The sequence below is a fragment of the Odocoileus virginianus genome, chromosome 18, assembly GCF_023699985.2.
Source record: "Odocoileus virginianus isolate 20LAN1187 ecotype Illinois chromosome 18, Ovbor_1.2, whole genome shotgun sequence".
In the NCBI taxonomy this organism is placed as follows: Eukaryota; Metazoa; Chordata; class Mammalia; order Artiodactyla; family Cervidae; genus Odocoileus; species Odocoileus virginianus.
In genome coordinates, this window is record NC_069691.1 from 14796531 (window position 1) to 14819410 (window position 22880).

The following is a 22880-nucleotide window of genomic DNA, read 5'->3' on the forward strand; positions in this document are numbered from 1 at the left end:
TGAGAAGACATGACAGAACAATGCAATTATACAGCCTTGTTAATAAAGTAACATTCAATCAGTGTCAGCAAAATTGGCATCATTTGAATGGTTTTCTAACTTTTACTTTTGACATCAGCTATTTTCAGCCCATGCATATACTATTAGGAACAAACACTTATAAATCCAAAGCAACTAAATGATCATCAGTATACACCAAAGGAATTTCCCTTAGCAGGCTAAGTATATTTCCATGATCCTTGGGATTGGTGCTAGGATTAGTTGAGAGTATATAACTATTAACATGCAGTTAACTAAATTGGTATTTCAGGAACACTGTTACATGTAAAACATTCATAGCCAGATAGATGCACTTTTTCTGTGTTCTTTCCAATAGGATTTATTTTAAAACATCCATTGGTGTTGTTACATCTGTGCAGAGACATAAGGTTCTGCTAGTAGAAAAATCAAAAGATTGGAAGTAGGCAGATGTGACTGTTATCTTATTCAGAATCTTCCCAAATTACAACTCCAGTAAGTCAGTGTGGCAGTATAGCTAAGGAAAGAGCCAGAATCTAAGACAGATGTTTACACTTTTATTAGAACTGCTTGATGCCAAATCAAGATTCTGTGATCTTTGGAAAAACCATTGGCAATCATTTCAGAAAGTACAAAGTGTGTAGTGAAATTAAGTCTCTTATTTCTAAGTGCTCTCGTGTGTGTGTGTGTGTGTGTGTGGTCAAATAACAATAACATTAGGCATTTTCATCTAGTCTACCAGAGTTCTTCCTTTAATAAAAGTCATTAAGTTAAGCTCACAGCTCTCTCTTAGCAAAGGCATACAAATTTTCAATAAAGGGCTTTTGTCTTGGCACCTTACAAATCTTTCCATAATTACTCTGAATCTCTCAAAAACTTCCCTTGTGTTGAACCCTTATATATGAACCCTTATATTTAACACTAGTGAAGCACTTTTATGTGCTGGGCACTATTCTAGGTATTTAATCCTTTCAACAGTTACTAGAGAAGTTATTCTAATCATCCTGTATTTAAAGATGAAAATACTGAAATACAGAGGTCAGCTTGTCCAGAGGCATGCAGCCTGTGGGAGATGAGGCAGTAGTAGAATCCAGGCACAGCCTTCCTAATTATTTCTATAGATTGCTTCACTTGTTCACTATTAATTATGATTCTCTAGTACTATATCCTGTCTTCCCAAGTAGTTGGTTAATGCGTTATAGGCACTGTTCCTCTTTATACTCTTTTAAGGCAGAGTAAATTTCATTTTGTTAAAGACTGGTCTAGCTTCATGCACAGAAGGTTGAGGGTTAAGGAAGTGTCTTGGACTTGCTGAGGGCTGAGCCTGAAGGATCAGTCCTGTCTCCAGGAGCTCCAATGGCGCAATCAGTTACCATGCGGTAGTTATAAGTCCTGTCTCCAGCCGCCTGGCATATCCAGTTTCTTCCCTCAAATGCCCCTGCTCTTTGGTTTTATCCTTTTTAGGTGATGATTGACTCCATAATGTGTATTTAGAAGAGGTTTAGTCATCCCTGTGGAAGAAGAGACTTTCATAAACACAAAACCAGCTACATAACCATCTTGCTAGGTCTAGTGCAAAATAAAAATGTGTAATTTTTTTGTTGGAAAAAAAAAAGGAAACAGTTTACTCCTTCCTTCTGTGGTCTCTCTATCAATCTGTCATGGTGGTTTTTATTTGTTATTTGATGGTGTGCTCCCTTGGGCATGGAAAACTCACTCGTGAATGTACCCAGGGCCCCTGGAGGAGGGAGAGGGGAAAAGGCCAATGGCTGAGTAGAGAAGCAGTTAGAGATGACCAAGTTCCACCCTAAGGAGGCAGAGGGAGGTGGACTGTGGTTGAGCCTCAACTCTGAAGGTATATCCTTCATTGTCTCCTCAGATCTCACAGAATGCAAGTTAAAATGAAAGTAGTAGGAGTTTCAAGATGGCAACTCCAGAGTGAACCCCCAAGGGCAGGCCCTTTCAGAGCACTGGTTGCAGACCCATGAAGCTGGCTTTTTAAAAACATTTTATAAAAAAAACATTTTATTGAAGTAGTTGATTTATAATGTATTAATTTCTGCTGTATAGTTATATATTTCTCATATTCTATTATGATTTATCACAGGATATTGAATGTAGTTCCCTTTGCTATATAGTAGGACCTTGTTATTTATCCATCCTACATATAATAGTTTGTGTCTGCTAATCCCAAACTACCAATCCTTTCTTCCCCCACCCATGCAAGCTAGCTCTTACACATTTGTTTGGTTTGACTTAGGGGTCAGAGCTAATGTAGAATATGACTGAAGCCCATCTAAACTCTCTCTCACTCCTACCACTATTAGGGCAATAGCATCTTTTGAGGTTGTTATTGTTGTCTTATTCCAGTGACTAGATTTCAATTCTTAGAGGGCAAAGCATCTCCTCTGTATCTTTATGAACTCTCACAAGGTGACCAGAGGACCACTGGGAGTAATGTGGGCACTGTGGAAAGTCCATTTGAGGATGAACAAGCCTTTGCAATCCAACAGAAGCATTACTTGCACCACTTTATGATGGCTGAGAGTCTTAGTGAGAGTGAGTCCCACTGGACTCACTGAGAAACATTGTTGACTACTAAGCAAGCTGAAAAGGGGGAAGATGGATGAAATTTGCATAACCAATCACTACACTCCATTGGGAAGACTCACATATATTTTTAATAAAGAACTGTTTACTTCCTAACTTGTCTCCAAATGATATTGTCCTAAGTATGAAAGCTGAAGGGGACTTTCAAAATCATCCCTTTTCAGTCAGGCACTTTACCAAAAAGAAAAGTGAGGCCTAGGGAGGTGCCTTGACTTACCTAAGGTTACACTTCTCCAGAGGTACAGTTTTCATTTGGCCTGGTCTTAATTATAGCACACCTTTCCCTCGAAACCTGGCACTACTATTTTGGGACAGAAGCCAACTTGAGGGAACAGTGTGGAGTGCTACCCTCTCAATCATTCCTTCACTCCAAACCACAACTTGTCAGTGTCCATAGACAATACAAATAAACTTTTTCCTTCCCCAGAGAGTACATTCTTTGTTCACCTTGTGCATTAGTCAGATATTCTATCCAGTGTTTTGTTTCAGGACAAATTATACTCTGAGACTGAGATTGTTTTGCCAATATTGTATTTAACAAAGGCTCACTGTAGGAATTACAATTTCATAAGCCAATAGCATGCATGCTAGTGTCTCTTAAGCCAATAAAGAAGTAAAGTGAAAGTCACTTAGTTGTGTCTGACTCTTTATGACCCCATGGATTATACACTCCACAGAATTCTCCAGGCCAGAATACTAGAGTGGGTAAACTTCCCTTTCTCCAGGGGATCTTCCCAACCCAGTGATCGAACTCAGGTCTCCCACATTGCAGGCAATTCTTTACCAGCTGAACCACAAGGGAAGCCAAAGAATACTGGAGTGGGTAGCCTATCCCTTCTCCAGTGGATCTTCCCAACCCAGGAGTTGAACTGGGGTCTTCTGCGTTGGCAGATGGATTCTTTACCAACTGAATTATCAGGGAAGCCCAGTAAAGAAGTAACATACTCCAAATCAATGATAGACTAGTTACACTTTTCTAGGCAGAAATAGTCCAAATTTAGTTGAGGTGTACCTTTATTAGTACTCTGGGAAGGTAGCTTAATCAGTCATCAGCTGATGTCCAGCTGCTGGTGAAGACAAAAGTCCCCTGTTGTTGGAGCATATTGCTAGGGAGTGATGTTGCTGGTATTGGTGAGATGATCTCCTTCGCGAGGCCCCTGCATGCCCTTCACTTCTGCTAGTGTAAGAGTGGACTTCCCAGAGGTAAGAGCTAATGCTCTAAGGTCTTTCCATAGATATTAGATCAGCAACAGCAAGGAGCCACCTTGCACAGGTGAAATATTCTCAGATGGTCCTCATAAACTCTGAGAATTCATAGGCCAAATGTCCCATTGCCATTCTCACTTCTGTGTGTGTCCTTTTTAAAAACAATTTTTTTTTTTTTTGGATATGAATCATTTTTCAAGTCTTTACTTACTTGTTACAATGTTGTTTCTGTTTTGTTTTCTTTTGGTCTGCTAGCCATGTTGGATCTTACTCCCCCCCAGGGATTGAACCTGTGTCTCCTACATTGACTGGCAGGCAGTCTGTTAACCACTAGGCCACTAGGGAAGAATCCCAACATTTGTTCTTATTGATAAGCCCCAGTGGTGCCCCCATGGAGAAGGAAATGGCAACCCACTCCAGTGTTCTTGCCTGGAGAATCCCAGGGCCAGAGGAGCCTGGTGGCCTGCCGTCTACGGGGTCACGCTAGGGCTGGACACATCTGAACTGACTTAGCAGCAGCAGTAGTACCCTCAGCAGCTGAACTACTGAATACTCATCAACAAATGCATATGTGGATGACAACATCCCCACATACAACTTCACTTTTATATCAAAAAAATGTATAAAAACTTTATTCTTAGATCAGAGCTTTACTCTTAAAAACCACTTTATTTTTGTCATAAAAAATTAGTGGATTTGAAATCAAACTATCAACTGAGAAAAATATACAGCTTAGGAATTGAATGCTATATTTTATTTAGATGCTTTGCTGAGGACTATAGCCCCGAGAATCAGCCTTTGAAGTAACTCTGAGGGACTGTTCCAGGGCGGTAAGGGAGGAGCCAGGATGTATGGGCATCTTTTTTGTTGGAAAGAAAAGAACATATAGTTGAACATCAGAAGATTACTGCTAATCACAAAAACACAGACATTTCAAGTTAATGATTTTAGTGCTTTCCTATGTATGGGAACATGTGAGACTGGGCTTATTGAAATTATTCCTTTGATTTGTGTCTTAACTATCTAGGACTGGTATCCTGTTTCACTCCATTCTGAATTACCCTCAGGGCACACTGTTATGGGCAGCTGATGATAGGCAATATTAGTTGTTTCCTGGAATGTCAGGCAACATTCTTTGTCTGCAATATCAAACCACTACACAACATCCACTACCAATTCTGCTGGACCCAGTAGAACATTTCCTCTCCTTTGAGATGTTTGGATTGTACAGAGACCTAGCAGAACAGCTTCTCCCCTCTGCCTCCCCAGGAATTCAAGGTGGATGTGAAGGTATGCTGTTTAGGCCTGATGTGGGAAAATTGGTTTTCATTCTGCTCTACTCTAAAGTAGTTTGAGGACCCTGAAGTTGACCCAGGCTCAGCAGGAAAGAGGGCCTTGAACTTCAGTAGTGGCTTCCCAGGTGCCAGGGGTAAAAGGATGGTAGTTCTGCCATGTAATTGCTTCGTCCTGACTTCTGTGCTTACTCTGGATTTCTTATGCTATAATTTGAAGTGCTGTTGGAAATATTTTGGCTGAAATTCTAGGTGCATAAATGAACTTTTGTAACAGGCTCCTCCGTTAGGACCTGCCAGTAGAAATCCTCTCAGTATGTATTTAAAGAAGCGAGATGGTCAGGGGATGAGCCTATTGGTAAGCATAACATTGCAAATTTTTATTTAACAAAATGTTATACCCATATATATATATATATATATATAAGTATATATATATATGTATATGTATATATGTATGAAAGTCTAAATACCTTAAAACTCTTTTTTATGGTGATTTCTATTTTTTAAGAATTATTATTTGAAGAAGTAATCCAGCTTACGGCAAAAATTTTAGAGTACAAGAAAGCATGCAATGAAAAATATTATGACATCTCATCACCAATGATTAATTCCAAATTCTCCCTCCCAAGAGGTAATTACTGTTAAAAATTCCTTCTGTATCTTTATAGAAATTCGCTATATATAAACAAAAGTGTTTGTTTATACACATGAGAAGATATTTTACATATTTTTCCCCAGCTTGCTTTTTTTTAAAGTGAGATTATACCTAGGAGACAGCTATCAGCACAAATGATCTCATTTTTTAACATCTACATATATTTTCATTCCAAAGATATTTCTTAGTTTATGTAACAAATCATCTAAAGAGGATGGTTTATAGATGTTTGCAATTGTAAACAGCGCTATAAAAAGCCTCATGACTATGTTTTTGCCCACATATGCACATATATGTATGATTTCTTAGAGGTAGATTTGCTGGCTCAAAATATACATGCACTTAAAAGTTGTGATAGTATTTGTGTGACTGGCTAGCATTTGAAAAACTGTGATGGAATAGAAAAAGACAAATATAAAACCAAAGATGACTATGAATTGAATTAATATATTCTACTAAAAGCAAAGGAAATAGTAATTTAAATGGATCTAAAAACAATAAGTAGTTCAGTTTATCAAGCACTTGCACCTATTGTATACTGAGCAGTGCTAGATGGATGAGAAGGAGCTGGAGGGCATGGGGAAGAAGGTGTACAGAGGTGAGTATGACTATATGGTTGTACCTTTATGGGGTCCCCAGTCCACTGGTGTAGGCAGTTGAGGATGCAAACACAGATGTTACTGAAGCATGGGTGAGAAGGTTTAAGACTGATATGGAGTTGATAGAAAGAGAGCTCATGTTTATAGAATTTTTTTGTACCTCAGATTTTTAAAAAATATTTCAGCCTATAATATTTATGTACAATTCGGGAAGAACTTATTTACTGGATGTTCCATGTTTAACCATGGGTTGTAGTCCCAAAATTGGTTTTTAAATCTATTTGCAGGTTAGAGGACCTTTCCACATAGAAACGTTGCCGTAAATTATTTCAATTCCTAAACCATCATATAAAAGCAATCTTACCCACAATGTAGCAGAAAAGTTGTGCATATGTGGTTAAAGAAGGCAATAATTTTGTGGTTGCTGTTATTTAGTCACTAAGTTGTGTCCAACTCTTTGTGACTCCATGGACTGTAGTCCACCAGGCTCCTCTGTCCATGGATTTCACAAGCAAAAATACGGAAGTGGGTTGCTATTTCCTTCTCCCGGGAATCTTCCCAACCCAGGCATCAAGCCCTGCATCTCCTGCTTAGCAGGTAGATTCTTTACCAGTCAGTCACCTGGGAAAACAGGTAATTAGGCAAAAGATAAAACAATCAATTTAAATGAGTATCTTACCATCAATGCCTGTACTTGAAGACTACCAGGTTTAGTTAGAGGAAGATGAAAAAGGTCTGTGGAGATTCTGAAAGATACTGGCTGTTTCTGTGGAGACTTTCAAGGGTTTTAGAGGAATTAACCAGTCCATCCTAATTTCTATTTTTGTCCTTTGCACTGCTTTTGTTTTTTTATGAATCAGAAAGAGAGATTTTCCTGGTGTGAAAAGGACAGAGTTGGAAAAGTGAGTAGAAAGAAAAATGAATTCAAGTAGAGTGTATATTTCCATGAAAAGGGGTGTTCTTAAATGGAATTGAGGGCCTGTGTTGATAGGCAAGTGATTAAGCTTTGAGTCACACAATTCTGCAATCTGCCCAGGAGGTCATGATGTTTGTCCCAGAAGCCTTAGCTGTTCGTCAAGAGGGAGAGTGAGCTTGGTAGTACTTGCTTGAAATCAATAGTTATCAAATCTAGAAGTACTTCAGAGTCCTTTGGAAATTTTAGAAATGCACATTCCTGGCACCAATACTGGAGATTTGATAAGGAATTTCTATTTTTCTGTCCAAGTGCATGATATATCTAGGTGATTCTGATACTCAGCCAGGGCCAAGAAATGTTATAGGGTTGGCCTTCATAGCCTTAGGTGAAAAGGAAGAAAGACTATATAAAACTTGGTGATGGTGTAACAAATACTTCTTTAGGCCAAGTGACTGTAATGTATGGAATGCTTATTTGTAACTCAGGAAAGTGCAGTCTCCTATTTTTGGTAGAATGGAAATTGGTAATCCTCTCTTCCTGGGGACAGGTTGGTAAACGAGGCAGGTCCCTGATGTCTTCGAGTTCATATTCTGGTTTTTGCTCTGTTCTGTGATTCTGGTAAGTAATTCTCAATTGTACTACACTTGATGCCTGTCCAATCTAGGATGTGATTCCCTGGTTGAGACTCAAGTGTTGATATCTTTTAAAGGTCCCCAGGCTATTCTTAGCAATGAAAAGTATTGAGAACCTTGTCTAGATTTGCATGAAGTAGAAGAGGAAACTGCCTCTCTGCAGTGTTTTTCCTCTCCCAACTCAGCTCAGCTCCCCCACTGGATTTCTTGTGTAAGAAAAGATGCTAGTACTGTCAAAAATTTTTGAGATGAGGAAAGGGGGTGTGTCATTCACTATACTAAGCAGCAGAGGAGCTAAGAATAGCAGAGCAGTGATGTTCAGTGATTTCCAGAGGCTCTTTCTGGGTGTGGAGCAACTCACTTTCCCAGTGGGTGGTTGATGCAAGGAACTCCCCACCCAATCTAGAAATCTGAGAGCAGATAAAAGCTTTTCTCCTATTCCAAAGAATTGCTGGTATACCCAGTAGCAAATTAGTTCCTTGTTTTTATTATAAGATTTTGTGATGTGTTAGTGACTGTTTAACAACCAGCTCTGGAAAAACACAGAATTCCTGGTGGGTAGTATTTGCTAATTTCATGTTGTAAATGCTGACTGATTTCAAGTCAACAGCAGTTAAACACCTCTCTTGCAAGATTCCTGAAAGCTGAACAAGTCGTAATCCTGAGCAGTTAGAAAACAGCACACCCCTAGATGTATCTTTCCTCCACCACCCCCCGCCACATTCCAATCAGTTTTTAAAATTAGACCTCTGAAAATTCTTCATTGACATGAACATCACAATTAAAAATAGTTTGCAATATTTCTACTCTGAAATATCTTGCTATAAAACTCATGCCAAAAGAATTACAGTTTTCCTTAAGGCAAACAAAAAAATTCATTTTACTCTTTGCTTCTATTCAAAATTTAGAAAAATGACCCAGATATTATTTATGGTTTAATTATGAGCCACAGGATATTCATTAGATAACTTTATTAGGTTTACTTATAATGTGGAGGTTTTATAGATTTAAAAAATAAAGCATGTATATTTAATATGCAAATCAATCAATGTGATACATTATATTAACAAATGGAAAGATAAAAACTATGATAACCTTGATAGATACAGATAAAGCCTTTGACAAAAGTCAGCACCCATTTATGATTAAAATGCTTCAAAAAATGGGCATAGAACAACCTACCTCAACCTAGTAAAGGCCATATATGATAAGCTTATAGCAAACATTATTCTCAGTAGTGAAAAACTGAAAGCATTCCCTCTAAGATCAGCAATAAGACAAGGTTGTCCACTTTCACCACTATTATTCAACATAGTTCTGGAAGTCCTAGCTATAGCAATAGAGAAGAAAAAGAAACAAAAGGAATCCAGATTGGAAAAGAAGTAAAGTTCTCTCTGTTTGCAGATGACATGATACTGTACATAGAAAACCCTAGAGAAAGTATCAGAAAATTACTAGAGCTAATCAGTGAATTTAGCAAAGTTGCAGGATACAAAATCAATACATAGGAATCACTTGCATTTCTATACATTAACAATGAAAAATCAGAAAGAAATTAAGGAATCAATCCCACTCACCATTGCAACAAAAAGAATTAAGTATCTAGGAATAAACTTACCTAAGGAGACAAAAGAACTATACACAGAAAATTATAAGACACTAATGAAAGAAATCAAATATGACATAAGCAGATGTAGAGATATTCCATTTTCCTGGGTAGGGAGAATCAGTATTGTGAAAATGACTATATTACCAAACGCAGTCTACAGATTCAATGTGATCCCTATCAAATTACCAATGGCATTTTCCACAAAACTAGAAAAAATTTCACAATTCATATGGAAACATGAAAGACCCCAAATAGCCAAAGCAGTCTTGAAAAAGAAGAATGGAACTGGAGGAATCAACATTCCTGACTTCAGGTTACACTACAAAGCTACAGTCATCAAGACAGTATGGTAGTGGTACAAAAACAAAAATATAGACCAATGGAACAAGATAGAAAGCTCAGAAATAAACCCATGCAGCTATGGGTACCTTATTTTTGACAAAGGAGGCAAGAATATACAATGGGGCAAAGACAGCCTCTTCAATAAGTGGTGCTGGGAAAACTGGACAGCTACATGTAAAAGAATGAAATTAGAACACTTTGCAACACCATCAGTTCAGTTCAGTTCAGTCGCTCAGTCGTGTCCGACTTTTTGTGACCCCATCAATCGCAGCACACCAAGCCTCCCTGTCCATCACCAACTCCCGGAGTTTACTCAAACTCATGCCCATCGAGTCGGTGATGCCATCCAGCCATCTCATCCTCTGTCGCCCCCTTCTCCTCCTGCCCCCAATCCCTCCCAGCATCAGGTTCTTTTCCAATGAGTCAACTCTTTGCATGAGGTGGCCAAAGTACTGGAGTTTCAGCTTCAGCATCAGTCCTTCCAATGAACATCCAGGACTGATCTCCTTTAGGATGAACTGGTTGGATCTCCTTGCAGTCCAAGGGACTCTCAAGAGTCTTCTCTAACACCACAGTTCAAAAGCATCAATTTTTCAGCACTCAGCTTTCTTCACAGTCCACCTCTCACATCCATACATGACCACTGGAAAAACCATAGCCTTGACCAGATGGACCTTTGTTGGCAAAGTAATGTCTCTGCTTTTTAATGTACTATGTAGCTTGGTCATAACTTTCCTTCCAAGGAGAAAGTGTCTTTTAATTTCATGGCTGAGGTCACCATCCACAGTGATTTTGGAGCCCAAAAAAATAAAGTCTGACACTGTTTCCACTGTCTCCCCATCTATTTCCTATGAGGTGATGGGACCAGATGCCATGATCTTAGTTTTCTGAATGTTAAGCTTTAAGCCAACTTTTTCACTCTCCTCTTTCACTTTCATCAAGAGGCTTTTTAGTTCCTCTTCACTCTCTACCATAAGGGTGGTGTCATCTGCATATCTGAGGTTATTGATTTTTCTCCCTGCAATCTTGATTCCAGCTTGTGCTTCCTCCAGCCCAGCGTTTCTCATGATGTACTCTGCATATAAGTTAAATAAGCAGGCTGACAATATACAGCCTTGACGTACTCCTTTTCCTATTTGGAACCAGTCTGTTGTTCCATGTCCAGTTCTAACTGTTGCTTCCTGACCTGCATACAGGTTTCTCAAGAGGCAGGTTAGAAAAAAAAATAAAAAGAGGCAGGTCAGGTGGTCTGGTATGCCCATCGCTTTCAGAATTTTCCACAGTTTATTGTGATCCACACAGTCGAAGGCTTTGGCATAGTCAATAAAGCAGAAATAGATGTTTTTCTGGAACTACCTTGCTTTTTTGATGATCCAGCGGATATTGGCAATTTGATCTCTGGTTCCTCGGCCTTTTCTAAAACCAGCTTGAGCATCTGGAAGTTCTCAGTTCACGTATTGCTGAAGCCTGGCTTGGAGAATTTTGAGCATTTCTTTACTAGCGTGTGAGATGAGTGCAATTGTGCAGTAGTTTGAGCATTCTTTGGGATTGCCTTTCTTAGGGATTGGAATGAAAACTGACCTTTCCCAGTCCTGTGGCCACTGCTGAGTTTTCCAAATTTGCTGGTATATTGAGTGCAGCACTTTCACAGCATCATCTTTTAGGATTTGAAATAGCTCAACTGGAATTCCATCACATCCACTAGCTTTGTTCATAGTGATGCTTTCTAAGGCCCACTTGACTTCACATTCCAGGATGTCTGGCTCTAGGTCAGTGATCACACCATTGTGATTATCCGGGTCGTGAAGATCTTTTTTGTACAGTTCTGTGTATTCTTGCCACCTCTTCTTAATATCTTCTGCTTCTGTTAGGTCCATACCATTTCTGTCCTTTATTGAGCCCATCTTTGCCTGAAATGTTCCCTTGATATCTCTAATTTTCTTGAAGAGATCTCTAGTCTTTCCCATTCTGTTGTTTTCCTCTATTTCTTTGCACTGATCACTGAGGATGGCTTTCTTATCTCTTCTGTCTATTCTTTGGAACTCTGCATTCAAATGGGAATATACATACACCATACACAAAGATAAACTCAAAGTGGATTAAAGACCTAAAGGTAAGACCTGACACTTTAAAACTCTTAGAGGAAAACATAGGCAGAACACTGACATAAAGCAAGATCCTCTATGACCCACCTTCTAGAGTAATGTAAATAAAAACAAAAGTAAACAAGTAGGACCTGATTAAACTTAAAAGCTTTTGCACAGCAAAGGAAACTATAAACAAGGTGAAAAGACAACCCTCAGAATGTGAGAAAATAATAGAAAATGAAACAACTGACAAAGAATTACTTTCCAAAATATACAAGCAGCTCATACAACTCAATGCCAGGAAAATAAACAACCCAATCAAAAAGTGGGAAAAAGACCTAAACAGACATTTCTCCAAAGAAGACATACAGATGGCTAACAAACACATGACAAGATGCTCGACATCACTCATTGTTAGAGAAATGCAAATCAAAACTACAATGAGATGTCACCTCACACCAGTCATAATGGCCATTGTCAAAAAGTCTACAGACAATAAATGCTGGAGAGGGTGTGGAGAAAAGGGAATGCTCTTGCACTGTTGGTAGGGATGTAAATTGATATAGACACTATGGAAGATGGTATGGAGATCCCTTAAAAAAACAAGGAATAAAACCACCATATGACCCAGCAATCTCACTCCTAGGCATATACCCTGAGGAAGCCAAAATTGAAAAAGACACATGCATCCCATTTCATTGCAGCACTATTTACAATAGCTAGTACATGGAAGCAACCTAGTTGTCCATTGAGAGATGAATGGATAAAGAAGTTGTGATACATGTACACAGTGAAATATTACTCAGCCATCAAAAGGAACACATTTGAGTCAGTTCTAATGAGATGGATGAACCTAGGACCTATTATACAGAGTGAAGTGAGTCAGAAAGAGAAAGATAAGCATTGTATTCTAACACATATATATGGAATCTAGAAAAAGAGTACTGAAGAACTTATTTACAGGGCAACAATGGAGAAACAGACATAGAGAATAGACTTGTAGACATGGGGAGAGGGGAGGAGAGGGTGAGATGTATGGAAGGAGTAACATGGAAACTTACATTACCATGTGCAGAATAGACAGCCAACAGGAACTTGCTATATGGTTCAGGAAACTCAAACAGGGGCTTTGTATCCACGTAGAGGGGTGGGATGGGGAGGGAGATGGGAGGGAGATTTAAAAGGGAAGGGGTATATGTATACCTATGGCTGATTCATGTTGAGGTTTGACAGAAAACAACAAAATTCTGTAAAGCAATTATCCTTCAATAAAAAAATTAAAAAAAAAAATAAAGCATGTATATTTAAATTAAATCTATCACATAGCATGGAAGAGCAGATGGTTGCTTTCTGAGCATTTATTATCCAAATTTCTAAGGGAATAAGGTTGCATAGGGAAACAAAGTTGACCATATCATACAAATATTCATAAATGAACTGACCACTTATAAAATTAGCCCCCATTCAACTACCCTTTCCACTTGACATCTGGTCTATTTAAACACTGAACAAAATGCAGTGCCAGCTGGTTTCAAGGTGCATTAGAAATCCTTTAATATGTGAAATTTCTTTGAAGCCAATGTTGGTGAATGACTTGAAACTTTTGCAGAGCCACAGACAAATGGTGATCTGATTGAGTCAACTGAATCAAGAAGTCAAGTTAGAAAAGAAATCTTTATATAAAAATGGGTTAGTTTCTTCAGAAGTGAATTATTAAAATATCAAAATATTGAGAGAGACTGTTAAAAAAGTTGATAGACATTTTTGCCTAAATGCCTATCCTACTAGTGGTGCTACAAAGTACCATGTAATCTTGTTAGGGAAGTTAAGTACATTCCCATCCACCAGAAACAAACAAACAAAAAACAGAAAACAAAACAATTACAGTAAAGTCATTAGTTGTTAGAAACAATAGCCTAATTCTAAAAATCAACAAACAGCTCTGGTTTTTTGACATTTGACATAAAATTTATTCTCATAACTTGCATTTCATTTTTCCTGGATAAAATTCCATTCAAACTTTTTGCCTTTATTATTTATAATGGAATGTTTTTTCCTGCTTTAAATAGGGTCATTTCAAGTTAGCCTTTTCTAGATAATTGCTATCCTTGAAAAATCATCATGAGATAGTCCTGAATTCCATCCAGAACTTGCCAGGTCCCAACATTTTTTGGTAATAATGACAACAATAATAATTATTGAGAGTCTGCTGTGTATTATTCTCCTATGACTATGTGCTATTCTGAGCACTTCACAAAAATAATTTCTTTTAATCCTTACAACAACCCTGTGAGATAGAAAGGTTTATTAACAGTATTTTAGATATGAAGTAACTAAAGTGAGAGGCTAGAAAGTAACTTGCTAAGGAGTGGAAGTAGATACAGATAGGGCTTTAGAGCCTGCTGCCAGTGTTTACTAGTGACATAAAGGCCAAGAAATATTAAAAAGCTCAGCTCCTCAAAATATAATGGTGAAGTGATCAAAAGTCATATTCTTATCTACATTAAAACATAGGATAAATGCATTAATAGGAGTTAACAAATAACCTACAGCAAGAAATCCTCTCCCTAGTAACTGACTTATTCACATACTAATCAGAGTTTGAGTTTAAAATGCTGCAAGAAACAGCTGCACAAACTATTTGCCCCATAAGCAGAAAAGTATTGTACAATATTTGGACAGTAACTTAAATAAGAGCTAACTATACATACCTTGCCTGTTCTGATAGTTACTAAAATAGAACTAATTGCAGCTTCTTGAATTATATTGTTAACAATAATCATGGTGCTCCTGGCCTGTTAGTCAGATGGAAAAAGAAAAGCATGTTTTAGTTATTATTATTTAAAAGCTTCACATTAATAGAATCAAAAGATGTATTCTTTACATAGAGGAAAAATAGTCCCTCAAAGGAAGTTTAAATTAAAATAGTTTTATATGATAGAAGGGTATGCTTTTCCTTAGGTTAGTGACTTTCCAACTTTTTAATAGCTACTTAGGAAAATAAAATCAAGATAATCATAAATGCCTTGTGTCACTATAAAATTTAGCATTCCCTTTTCAGCATTATCTCAGCAGTGTTTTTTTCTGGGCTCTTAAAGGTTTAATATATTAAATTTGTGTATCATGGGATCTCTGTATCATATGATCTCATATGTAAGCTGCCAGTTTGAAAAGCAAAGCTGTCTGCTTTCATATTGTGATACAAGAAATAAGATTTTCCAAATAAATTAGTTTATTGTTCATTGACGATTGGTGGATTGGAATGGGGAAACAAATTACATCTTGCTTTAAAATACAATTCAAGAGAATATAAATGAGTATATTGGAACGTGGGCATTAGTTGAAGCTATATCTCTGGCCAGCAAAATTAAAGCAATTAGATAGTGTCAGAACCAAATCACTGATGAAGCCTGTATACTTTCTCTAGTTCATAACTGGGAAATTAAATGCAAGGCTGAGGATACAGTAAGATGCAGCATGTTTCTTTTTGAAAAGTATAATTGTCCTTTTACTATATTGCTGCTGTTGTTGTTCAGTCCCTAAGTTGTGTCAGACTGTGGCCCTCTGTCCATGGGATTTCACAGGCAAGAATACTGAAGTGGGTAGCTATTTCCTTCTCCAGGGAATCTTCCCAACCCAGGGTTTGAACCCAGGTCTCCTAATTTGCAGGCAGATTCTTTACCACTGAGTCACCAGGGAAGCCCTCCTTTTACTATATAGTGAAAACCGTATTATATATTCAGTCTTCCTTTTTGTTTCCATCTCAAGAAGTTCAGAGACACAATTTTGGCTCAAAGACAGGATCTTGCCTTAAGCCTGTTGTTAAGTCTCACCTTCCCTCTATTCCTTCATTCTCATCCTTATCATTTCAATCTCTGTTTTTAGTCTTCTGTTCATAAGTTTATTTTTTCTCATCTCTATGCATCATACTGTGTATTCTTTTAGTTTTTGTAAATTATTTTGAATCCTTGAAAAGATAGTAAAACTTTTTGAGATCTAGTAAGACTACCTAGGACTAGATCTTGACTTTGCTACTCAAGAGCTATGTGATCTCAGGCAAACAACTGAATTCATCTGTTATTCGTTTTTCTCATTTGTAGAATGGAGTAGTAATGATACCTGACTCCTCAGGGTTACTGTAAGGATTAAATGAGTTAATATATGTTCAGTGCTTTAGAAGTGGGTCAGGGTACACGGTAACTTTTCAGTAAGTATTTTGCTATTGAAGATTTGGATGGATAGACATGCTCTAGGAGGAAGAGAAATATGGAAATATAAGAAATGATGATAGGTTTAACTACCTGAACTTAACAGAAAATCAACTAAAGATGACCCTGAAAAGAAAATGTGGCCCTGATACTCACCAACTGCCACAGCAAATAGAAAAATCTTAAACAGTATAAACATTGTCATCAGTGAAGGCATTCATTCCATAAACTACTGGAAACTAAATCGGGAATGTTTGGGTTTGCCTATATAAAGAAGTCAGATAGACATGTGTTTTGTGACATTAGTTTCAATTAGTTCCTCTTTGAAGTTATGTCTTATTGTTCTAAGACATTGTCTTATGTCTTATGTCTTATTGTCCCAAGATTGCTACCTTATTAAGAAGTTAATCCTACCTAGTCAAGAGATTGAATGCCAAAAGAAAAAAAAATCAGAATCCTATTTTCTATTATTCCTACTTACCTCCTTCTTTTTTTGCTTTCTTGGCACTGAGATATCTGTGATGTCCCTTGAAAGAGTAAAAGAAAGAAAAATATACCTGACTTGTATTGGATGAACCAGATTATCTGCTAGAAGCTCTCTCTAGTCTACATCCTCATGCCTCAAGCCTCCTGCTAGACATCACAGGTTCAGAGGACTTAAATGGATGGCCCAACATGTTACAGTTAGTGAACAGCGTAGGTGTATTCAAACTCTGGTGTGTGTGGCGCTAAAGCCTATTCTCATGGATACATCCCAGAGTCAGACACGACTGAAGTGACTTAGCAGCAGCAGCAGCAGCAAGGAACCTCTAAGACTCTTCATTGTCTCTGGTGTTGAAGCTGACCTAGATTCCACTGCCCCCTATGACGGCGAGTCATCTTACCCATTCATTTTTTCCCCCCTGGAGATTTGCCAGCATAGGATTATGTCAAGTTTAGAGCTGAAAAGAAATCTTCTAAAGCAACAGTTATAGTCTTGACATGTTAAAGCCTGTATATCCCAGGCCCATCAACTGAACTGGAAAATGTTCAGCCCCTCCGCAGGATGAAGAGTGCTGCATGTGTGATGGAGAAAATGAGATTTCTGTTTACATTAATTAGACACAAAGATTTATATTTGTATTATAAAAAGGCAATAACTACACTGCAAAGATAATTTCAGAGTTGGATATCTCTTCTCTCCCTCTCTAAACCTGATTATATAAAAAGAGGTGAATATGTTATTGGCATGGGTAGCAGTTGATAGTGAGTGTCTGGCCACTCATAGTTTTGCAAATGTCCTTCTAAAATATCTTGCTATGGTTTTGTGTTGTTTTGATTTTTTTAAAAAAGAAAACACATCTGATAAGAAATCTGGCCCAAGAAAATTTAGAAAACAAAGCCTACATAAATTGCAATGGATTTGTTCCACAGCTGGTGCAAAGTTAAAAGCAAAGTGAAGCATGTTTCTCTGCTCTTTAACAGTCCTCTCTGTTTTAATCAGAGTGCAGAGCTGTATGGCTGAAGTTCTTGTAGCACCATGCATCATTCATGACCTGCTGGAATAGACAGAGTGCATAACAATCAATGCAGAAATCCACTTCACTAGTAAGTTCACCAGTAGGTTACAGACATCTCCATTTTGTTTTTTGCTGACCTAGGGCATTATCCACTCCCATGTCAGGAGCAAATTACCAGTACATTTTAATCATAACCATTCACCCTGATATGTTTCCTGTTATTTTGGAAGTTGATTTGGGTGATGAGAGTTTTGACAACTCTTCGAGTGAAATATAATCATTTCATGCTCAACACCCATTAAAATCTAAATTAAAGAGAAGAATGATAGCTTGACATATTAAGTTACTACATTGGTACTTTAAATCCAATTTCCTTTGCTTAGAATAATTTTATGTTAGGGAAGGCATACTTTTTAAGAAGATTTAATTTTGACAAACAGGTCTTCCTGTTCTTACCAACCTGTCTCTTTCACCCATGTGAGGCCCTGTGGTAACCATTTTTATTACTTTGTATGCACTTACATAAAAATGCTAATACACATTCCCCTGCCATTCTTATATAAAAAGTAGTATTTAAGGTACTATGTATACTGCTGTGTACTTTTTCTTTCACAAGACACCTTAGCTTTTGATAGGAGTACATAGATAGCCTCATCATTCTTTTAGAGTTGCATGCTTTCTTTTGTGTGGATGTGTCAAGGTTTATTTAACCAGTCAAAGGGGGCATTTTAAATTAAGTCCTCAACTACTCTTATGGTAGGCAGCATTATTCTGGATTTTCAGAGAAAACAAAAGCTCTAGGAGCTTCTACAGTGCTTCCACCATGATCTCTATCTTCCAGGGTCTGGCGGGTGCATTCATATTACATTACTGTGATGGAAGCAATAGTATCTTTTCTTAAAGATACTTGCTATTCTTAAGAAAGTCTCCTTTCACATGCTCACAAGTAGTTTTCCTATGCTAGAGATTCTCCACTTCAGAGTACGAGAGAACTATTTGATGCCTTTGAGAATGCAGATTCCTAATCTGCCCCCTCCTGAATTCTCATCAGCATGCCTGGGATGAGTTCTGTAGCCCAGCTCTCCCAGGTAGCCCAGCTGTTCACACAGAATGGAAGATAGAGGTCCTCCTGGTTGGCATACACTCCAGACGGTTTGGGGGCAGCAATCCCTGGGCCACACTTTGACACAAAGCTGTAGATAGTCGTATCATGCTTGGTAGTCAGTGGCATTCCCCGATCCCATTCCCGCCTGGTCCCATGTGTTGTCTCGGGCTTCCAGAGCACTTTGCACCCTGGCCGTGTACAGGCTGCCTTAGATACCAGTTTGCAGCAGAGCATGAATCTGACCATCTCTTGTGCCTTTGGGGTTGGAAAAGACTCTAGTTCTCTGCAACAAATCAGCATATAAATAGGTGCTGTTGAACCGAAATCCTGAGTACACCAGGAATTGAAAGCATGTGTGAGGGATTTAATTAGGAAACTCTTACAATCTCTAATGAGAGGGAAAACAGAGAAATACTCAGTGAGGAAGAATTACTCCCTGACCTTATCTTTCACTCCTTTCTTGTTTCCACCAAAGTCAGGTCAGGAATTATAAGAACAAGACCATTTCTATAGATTGACCACTGTAGAATGTCAGAACTTGAAAAACTGCTAGAGGTCATGTTAACATGAGGATTCTTAACCTGGATCCTCTAGAAGGGACCCTTTAACATTCAGTGATCAGTGAACTCCCCAAAATCATAAAGTGTTGTGTCAGAGGAGTCTCTGATCTCCTTTGATTAAAGACTACCAATATAGCCCAGCACCTTCATTTTACTAATAAAACAATGATCCAAATGATTGCAATTACTTTCCAAGGTCACATAATTATTTGTGGCAGGGATGGGGAGAGAATATAGGAATCTTCCTATTTGGTGACTGATATCTTTAAGACGTTGAAAATAGCATCTGAAGGTGGCCTAGTAAGAGCCCTTGACAAGGAACATGCCATTGTCGGGACTTACAAACTTTATAATAGAAAATGCTAATTGACTGCTTTGTGCTAGCCACTGTTTTAAGTACTTTACATTTTAGTTCATTTGGGTCTCATAATCACACCATAAAAAACACTAAGAATGAATGAATTATAGAAGTTAGCTTTTGAATACAGAGAGGTAAATAAAGATTAGACATGATGGTGAGATTAGGTGAAAAGAGGGAACAGGGACAAGAAGAGACTGGCAGGGGAAAACCTTTATGATAAACCACAAAGAAAAAGGTGGTCAGAAGAATAAATGATGTTCAGTTGTGGTTTTCCCTACCTTAAAAAAAAGTAATTCAGTATGTTGTTCTTATCATCTTGTTTTATTTATGAAGAAAAGAAAGTACAAAGAAATTAATTTATCTGCCAGGATTTAAAGTCCACCATTTGGTTCCAACAACCATGTTCTAATCATTATTGTATGCCAAGTCTTTCTTTGAAATGATAATTAATGTCTACTGGGAAAATGAGCACCAAATCATTTACAGATTCATGTTTTCATGAGACATGAGAGAAGGTAATCTTGGCTCTGTTTCTGCTAACTTGGGCAGTTGAACATGAGCACTAGAATGAAGAATCATTGAGATGCTTTCAATGATGAAAGACGAGATTGTTATATACTAAAATGCCCATGGTTATTTCTGAATTCTCTGAATTATTTCTGAATTATTCTGAATGTGATATTTTATTTTTACTTGGTGTTTTCTAAATTTTCTACAATTTATATCTGCCAGTTTGATAGTCAAAAGAAAATAAATATTATTTTAAAAACAGTATAAGAAACCCAGAAATTCATTGCCTCCTTTTTTGTCTCAAATCATTGAAAGGGATGATTTGACTTCTTTACTTCTATAGGTATTTGCTGTCAGGTTTCAGGCCTCTGGGGTGTATTCTTGTCTATCTTCAGAGTACTTTTGTAGAGTAGGAATTTCAAGGGCTGACAAAACTGCTCTAATACTTTTTTGAGTTGAAGTATGGCAACAACCCCTAAAAGGAATCCGTTTTCCTTCAAACATTATCCCCAGAACGCTATGAATGAATGAATCACAGAGTTAACTTTTGCGCATGAAAAAAGTCTGAACACTTTGGAGAGATTAGATGAAAAGGGTGACCAGGGGCCAGGAGAGACTGGCAGAGGGGAAACCTTTAGGATAAGACACATAGGAATAGGTGGTCTGAAGAATAAATGATGTTCAGTCTTGGTTTTCACACCTTTAAAAAAAAGTTGTTTAATATGCAACAGTCCTCAGTGCTCTTCAGGAATGATTTATCAGTGTGTGTCTGTTATGCCCAAACTTAGGGTGGTTAATTAGACAGCAGCATGAAATTTGCTCTGTATTTGAGGCCTTCGGGGCCCTTCTCTGTTCTTTGCTGTCCCTGAAGAATAGCGACACAATTCGAAGACTGCACCCCATCTGCCAACACCCCATTTACAGAATGTTTTTACTTATTTTATTTAATTTTTTTTCAGAATGTTTTTAGAATCTATTATTTATGGCTAAGAAGGCCTGTGTTGTGGAGTTTGTGACAGCTTCAGGTTTCAAGTCAATGTTCAATGTCTTGGAAAGTCTACACAGAATTCATTTCTTTCAATTATACCTATTGGTATGAAAATCAGATCCTACCTTAACATTTCTCAATTGTAAGCCTGGACCATAAGCAAGCTTGCCAATATTTTATTAATATAGGTCACAAAGTTAAATCTTGTTTAGATATTATTTTCATCAAGATATAAAATATTTCACTTTGGTAAATTTTTTTAAAAAGACTAAGTTTCATAACTTGAAGGTGTTAAAGCTATTTTCTCTAGCTTTAAACACATGGAACATTTCTCAAATATGTGATACATTTCTACCCCTTTTGAAACAAAGTACTGTACTCTGGATGGCTAGGGAGTCATCACTGGACATGAAATTGATAATTCACAGGAAGTCTTGATGCATTGTAGAAGTTTTCTCCTGCATATAAGTTTCAGACTGCTGTCCTGGGTCAGTTTATGTGTCTGCGTTTGAATTTGTGATCTCTTCCCTTACTGTCCGTCCTACATCTAGGTACTCTTTCTTCCTTTTGCCAGTGTGCTAGCCACAGACAGGTTGTATAAATTTGACTTTCCTTCATCTCCTGGGTTCCAGGATTGCTTTAGGTAATTGAGGTGATTAAACAAATGTTTTTTTTTAGATGAAATTATTTGCTATGAGCAGCAATAGATATTTTTAATATTTTTAAAATGAATTCACTTAATGATACGCCCTCAAAGTATTTACATTAGTCTCCCCATTGTTTAGAAAGGTGGGGTGAGCCAAGGAGTCACAGAATTCTGGGACTGTGATTGGGAGCTGAGACTTAGCCAGGCAGCGCAGCTTCTCAGGAGCAGCACTGATGGTCCCCTGTTCTCCCAGGGGTCGGAGCCCTAATTCGTTCACTCATCCATTCATCAAAGTGGTAGTTAAGAAGGATTAATTTTATACTTGTGTGCAGAATGATTTCAAGGCTGTGAAGACTTAAGAGAGAATGGGGCTTCAAGGATTTGTAATGTTGAAAGCAGCTGAAGACAGTTAGAGGCAGTTTCAATAATTTAGCATGAAAAGTCACCTTTACTTGATAGTCCTACTTGAACATGTTTTCTTTATCCATTAGCTTTGAGATTCTTCAGAGACTACTGTCTTTAACAATAAAACTCAATCATATGGCACAGTTCATTATTACCTTGTATAAAGTATTATTATTACCTTTGTATAAATTATTACCTTTGTATAAATGTTACCTGCAAAATATCATGTAAGATCTGAGCTATCAATTGCTTACAAGCCTTACCACCTAAGTGCAGTAGAGTGTGTTATAAATAAAAGCTTACTCCTGCTAGACATTCCACCTCTAATTCACTTTGTTAAAAACTTGATTTATTGTATTTTTTTCAAATTATCCCCTCATCCTAATGTGCCTACATATTCTAGTTTCTGACAACTGTAGTGTGCCACACCCTACCCCAGGCACTTGAGACACAGTTGCAGCCTACAAAAATTTATGGGCTATGAAAGAATAACAGTAAATCAAATTATACTAATAGTTATTTTGTTATAACTAAAATAAAGGTTACAAATTAGAATTTTAGTATATTATATTAAAACTTCTTTTATGGGACCTCTTTATCATAAAGTGTCTCCAATGCTTATTGGCGGT

At 37.6% G+C, this 22880-nt stretch overlaps 1 protein-coding gene across 9 annotated transcripts in view; it reads left to right on the forward strand.

Moving 5' to 3' along the window:
* The window catches only part of TRPM3 (transient receptor potential cation channel subfamily M member 3), a 702629-nt gene that overhangs the window by 45632 nt on the left and 634117 nt on the right, over positions 1-22880 (forward strand). The window lies entirely within an intron of this gene.